General features: G+C 39.8%; 1 long non-coding RNA gene across 2 annotated transcripts; it reads right to left on the bottom strand.

Annotated features, from left to right (window-relative positions):
- Positions 1–364: 364 nt before the first annotated feature.
- LOC117791494 lies at positions 365–872 on the bottom strand. 2 transcript variants are annotated; one of them, XR_004618056.1, is made up of 2 exons: positions 623–872; positions 365–573 (listed from the first exon to the last, which is right to left on the bottom strand). It is a non-coding gene; the product is annotated as an uncharacterized LOC117791494 (long non-coding RNA). The 2 variants fall into 2 exon arrangements; XR_004618057.1 differs by having other exon boundaries at positions 631–872.
- Between the last annotated feature and the right edge of the window lie 5,408 nt (positions 873–6,280).

Below are 6,280 nucleotides of genomic sequence, written 5' to 3'. Positions count from 1 at the left end.
TCTCTGGGCAGCCACACATTTGGTTTTATTGTTAGCGCTAGTCATGGCCACGATGCTAGCTGATGCTGCGGTCTGTTCGGACCAAACCGGACCTGGCCACAGCGACTGTCTGGCCGCAGACAAACGCGTAGGTGTAGAAATTGCCGCATCCTGCTGGGAAAACGGGCAAGGGGCACAGCACACTGCTGTTGCTGATGCTAATGATGAGGCAACGCCGTGGCCGTTACCGTTACCGACACAACCGACACAGCACCCCTGGGCCAAGCTTCAACGGCATTAGGAATAGCAGTCGCGATGGCAAGACCAGCCGGCAGTTTCAGCTACTGTTGACTCAGCAGATTCTTTTTTTCTTCTACCTTTTTTGTTTTCATTCACACTGCACACAGACTTAGTTAGGCCACCTTGCCCGTGTGTCTTTATTATGAGTCCAGTGGCAGTGGCAGAGTGTAGCTTGTCCGTATCCATGTTCGTGTCCTGTGGCCATTTGCGGCTCATAAGGCATAAACTTTCAAGTGGCAAACAGCGCACTGGGCGCATGCCACCTCTAACTGTACTAGCCACAGTGCTGACATGCTGAAGGACAAGTTTTAATTGAGATAAAATGAAAGCCCCCACCGTTCACTAGCTCACAGGCTCAAAATCAGCATCCGAGTAACTTCTAATTTAGTGGCCGTGAGAGTCCAGTTCAGGCAACATGTAAATCAGCGCTCGTTCCCAGCACCTTTTGCATCGTTCTCCAGGTGGAGATGGAGTCCAACTCTCCAAACTGTTTGCATGACAAACTTTTTGTTGTTATTTTTTGTTGGTGCTGTCATTGTTGTAGTAGTTGTAATTTGTGTTTGTGGCCATAAAGTTAGCCCTATGCCCGTCCGTACAACAAAAACGTTCAATTTTTATATTGTTTGTTTTTGTGTATTTTTTTTTCATTTTGAAAATATTTACTTTCATGCTTTTATTGTCAAATTAGCTAACTTTGGCTGGGAACTGAGCATGTGTAACGATTTTGACATGGTATCCCATGGCAACAACAAAGCAACACCTCATTAATAGACACTCGGGCAAACAGGCAAGCGTTTAACCTGTAACTGCACACACTTGTGCACACATATACGTGTTTGCGTGTATCTGTGTGTGAGTTGAGCAATTCAACCAAAATCGTAGTTGAAACCGCAGACGTGGGCAGAGCTAGAACTGGTCAAGTGATGCAATGCTTGGCCAACTCCTTCGTGTCTGTCCGTTGTGTCTGTCATACACACACTCACATGCAAACCACACACAAGAGCATTGCAGAAGACAACCCCGGCTGGCACATGGTAATCTCGAAATCCTGCTCTAATTAACCAAATGAATTCACACTTATGCTAAGCAGTGTAGCAGGCCTTACGACTGGCAATTATGTTTCTCTTGAGCTGCTTTAAAGCGTATTTCAAAATAATTTTCGACTTAAATACGAATGCGATTTGAGGCTTATAGATTTTGTGAATTTTAAAATATATAGAGTAAATTCCGTGCAACTTTATTCGCATGAAATTAAATTTTGTTGGAAAACTATTCGTTGCCTACTTTTCAGCGCGGCCCCAAAGGTCATCCGGCTAACAAAAGTTGCTGCAGCAAATTTATTACAAAAATATCAAGACCTTGCAAGTACAAGTGGAGGACAGAGTCCACCAATTTATTATAACATTAAAATTCTTAAACACTTTCCCCTTTACCCTCCGCCCAATCTATTGAAGCGGAAGTTGCGGAAATAACAAATTTCTTGCTAGGAAATTAATATTACCATTTCTAAGGGAAAGTTTCACTAAGAGTTGCAACTATATGTGTGTCCAAGGGTCATTTTCAGTGCTTTTGCTTTTTTACAGATTTCTGATAGAAGCAAAATATGCAGAAAATAACGCGAATTCCTATTTATAGTATTTGCAAATAAAAATAACACTGAATAGATGAGATTACTGAAATATTTTTAATAACTTTAATAGGTATGGTGATTAAGTAAAAGGATGAGAAAGAATGTGATCAAAAGCTTTTCGTTTCCACAGCTGAAGGTTCTTGTTACGAAGCTTGAAATCAAAGTTCCAGAAGGCTCACCCTTTTCCCGAATCAAAAACAACAACAGCTTTAGAAATAACAGCAAGAGAAACAACAACAATTGCATCAAGTTCCGGCGATATATTCCGTCGACTCTGAATTGTTAGTCCAGCCAGCAATTTCTGGCTGTGGAGACAAAAAAAGTGCAGCTAAAGCCGGAAACTGCCGGGCCAAATTGAAAGTGTGGTCGCGTCACACACACACACACACGCATACTCTTATGTAGGCCAACACACACGTTCAGAGTTTAGCCGAGAGCCTCGTCCCACTTTTTAAATGTGCAAAATTGACCAGGGATGAAAGTGAGAGCCGCAGGCACAGTTTGCGCCATTGATTGCACTGAAATTGCTTCCTTGGCACGTGTTTCATTTAACAGTAAAAATCGGGAAGCTCTTTTGACGCATTGTGTTGTCCATTTCATACACAGGAGGGAAAAGCATACGACTATTAAGCCAGAGGAACACAAACGTAATCATTTGTTACAGTTTCGAGGAGAGAGAGGGAACTCTGAGTTACAACTACTATTCGTACAACTAGTCGAATGAACTGTAAGGCATGCCGGAGTTTTAAGCCGCTTGCTCATAATATAGACGCTTTTATGGCACACACACACACACACACGCACACACGCACAACCAAGCAGCTCAAAATGACAACGAAGTGAAGCAGAAGGCAATTATTTTTATTTACTGCCCAGACGCGCACTATGGCGCCAGTATTATTGTTGTTGTCGCCGCGGAACGATGCCGCCATATAAGCCGCATCATTGTCAGTTGCTCCGCCTCATCAACGGCAAAACGCCCCCTCATCCGTCCCCATTTCATTCCTATTGCCGAATCCCTTGTCGTGCCATGCATAAGCAAATTACAGTCGAGAGTTAATTTTTCACTTGCTTAACGAGCGGAAGTTACCATTTTGCACTGATTTGAAAATATGTCGCTGTTTGTGGCATTGGCGTCGCCACTGGCAACGCCAAGCCGCCCATTTTACCACACCCCCGTCCCCTCCATCAGTCGGTTTTTCCATTTTGCCGAGCAGAATCTCCCTATGTCCCTCCGTAAAATCCATTTGTTAATACGCGCATTCATATGTGTAAGTATCTATGTGTGCGTGTTTATCTGTGTGTATGTGTGCCTATTTCAACTGTGATTGTTTGTCTGCGGCAAATGAATGAATTGCTCGTCGCTTCTATGGCAAATATGCCAATTTTGTATAGCCCGTTCCCCCGACTCGCGCTCTATAAAAATCTCAGTCCCATTCATTGACATGTGCCGACTGTAAGAAGGCTCATTCAGTGTATGTGTGTGTGTATGTGCGTGAGTATTTATTTATGTATGCCTGTGTGTATGGCGTGTTCACTGTTCTGTACTATTCTCATCAAAATAATCAACCAAAGTTGACGTTCTTTATTTTACAAACAATTCGCATCTGCACAGTTTATACCACTATAAAAATGAAGTGTCAGGCCCAAAAAACATGCAACTTTTTTAAAACAATTCCTTACACATTTGTGCTGGGTATGCTTAAATTTCGAAGCATTTTGTAACAAATAAACATATAAATTCGCATTTCACGAGCAATGAAAAATCTACTGCGAATAAAATGTTATTTTAATAGCAATCGTATTTACTGGAAAGAGTATAAAATATTCGAATTTAAAAATATACGTTTTTTTGTGCTTCGCGAATTTATTGTATGTTATATAATTTCCCTGATGTAAGCAACAATAACGACAATTTGGCTTTGTTTATTGACATATTAAAACACTCTAAGTTTATGTTTCAACTGAAAAGATATATTCCACTTGATAAATAACTTCAGTTGTCAATTGCTTTGTGCTACATCATAATTTAATGCTATTGTTTATATTACTAATTGTTTTCGAGTTTATAGTTAACTTTATCATAAATAAATACGAGTACGAGTATCTTGAAAATCCAATAAGTTAACACAAATGAAATTTGTGGTTTCTGAACCTTAAATGTGAGCATAAATTGTGGATTCACTTTTATGGCATGCAAAGTGTTATCTTGGCAATTTGTTGGCTTTACTCGTCTCATGAATAAATTAATTTTGTGCTTTTTGAACATAAATGCAACAATCAATTGTTGCTTCACATGGAGATGGTCAAGTGTTCAATTAATCGGTAGCATGTCACTAATGTATGCATGTGAGTGTGTGTATACAAACATATTTGGAATGGGGTATGCCTGCAACAATAGCCAGCAGGCCGAACTCAACTGAGCTGAATCGAATACCTCATGTGTGGATGATTGTCTCCTGCCTGAGTACCTCGAAGGCTTGAAACCGACTCAACTCGGCATGGGGCATGAGCCTGGACTGATTTATGTGCTCTACGTGTGCAGCTGTGATCGAATTTCCAATCATGTTTACACACACACACACGCAGAGAGAGAGAGAGAGAGAGAGAGAGAGCGAGTCAGAAAGTAAGTTATACATACATACCAGAGAACTGCAACGGGTATGTTCGAGTATGATTGAGCACCAGAGCGACAAGTTCGATCAAATCAACTCAGAGACTCGGTCGCAACGGGCTCGATCGAGTCACGGGTCTCTTTGTTTACGATCGAGTCGCGGGTATGATTTTTTTGCTTTCGAACAATTCGGGTCGAGTGGCGTTCGAGTCATACGATCTGATTTGATTGTGATTGTTTGTGAGCGTTCGTTTCGATCCAATCACGTTCGAGTACCAATGATCGAAATGATTTTTGAGCGTTTGTGAGCGTTCGTTTCGATCGAGTCACGAGTCATGATCGAACTTGCTGACTGATTTGATTTGATTGTGATTGTTCGAGTATGATCGAAAACGACACTGTTGATTTTGTATTTTTTTTCCGGCTTCTTCTTCTAAATAAATGTGCGCATACATGTACGTACATTTATATTTATGTAATTATATTATATTTATGCAAATGCATATTTATATAACGCAATTATGTACACACATTTTATTAAAACTATTATTTATAATTTATTTATTTATTATTAATTATTTATTTAGTCTTAAATATTTTTTTATTTATTTAAAGTCAATTTAGAATAGTTTGTAAAATATAAAATAAAATGATGAAAACTGTGTGCTAAAAATTTAAATTTTAAATTAAAAGTAAAATGAAAAAATTAAATTAATTAATATTATAAAAGTATAATTTATTTTAAATAATTTAAAGTTTGATAGTTTTTCCAGTCTTTACAAAAATTACAATACTATTATTTTATTATGGGCATGAGTAATTGCATGTATGTATGTATATGCATATTTATGTACGTATGTATACGCAGCCCGTTCGAATCAAACGCTCAGTTCGAACGATCCGCTCCGATCGCTTGAACAAAGTGAAAAAATCACAACGAGTACGAGTCAATGTTCGAGTCTGATCGAACATCTCTTACCCGTTGCAGTTCTCTGATACATACATGCTCCGATAGAGGAGGAGACAAAATCCATGTTGTGACGATAGACACGCCGCCAACTCCGTCGATTCGTTGGCCAGCAAACGTCGGTGTTGTCCGTTCCTGTTGCTGTCTCTGACAAAAGCAGCAACAACAGCAACAGTAACAGCAAAAATAATAACAACAACAACAACATCAATACCATCAACAATACAAATGAACATGAATTGCAGTGAACAGGTGCCGCACATGACTTCATTTTCTCGGTTACATATTCATGTGCTGTTTATTGTGTGGATAGCTCTCTCTATCTCCCTCTCGCCTCTCTCTGCTCTTCTCAATCATGCCCACAGTCCGCTCAATCACTAACCGATTTGGCATATGCTTGCTCTTACTACTATTTATGTTTTCTCCAGCAAATTGTGCGTGCTATGCATTTGCTTAACCAACAATCCGGCATGAGAATCGAGAATTGAAAATCAGCATGGAAATAAGTTTAGCTTTATTGTTTTCCTCTTTTTTAGCCAAGCTCATTTACAGCATTTTTGCTCTTTTTTGCACTGGCCAACAAATTGAAAATGAAACAAGTTCTCAAAGCGGGTGCCTTCGATGCTTTTGGCTCTTTTTTGCTGTGTTTTGCTTCATGAAGCGCATTTGGCTTTGGCATTTTCCTAGCGCGTTTTCCCCGCGGACCTCTTAATGTCACTTGCAATTTTCAGAGCCACAACTGTGATTCTTAACCGGAAAAACGTATAAGCCTATTTGCTTTATACGCCCC

This window comes from Drosophila innubila (genome assembly GCF_004354385.1).
Source record: "Drosophila innubila isolate TH190305 chromosome 3R unlocalized genomic scaffold, UK_Dinn_1.0 2_E_3R, whole genome shotgun sequence".
Classification (NCBI taxonomy): Eukaryota; Metazoa; Arthropoda; class Insecta; order Diptera; family Drosophilidae; genus Drosophila; species Drosophila innubila.
The sequence above is the reverse complement of the archived record's forward strand: the minus strand, read 5'-3'. Positions and strand labels throughout refer to the sequence as shown.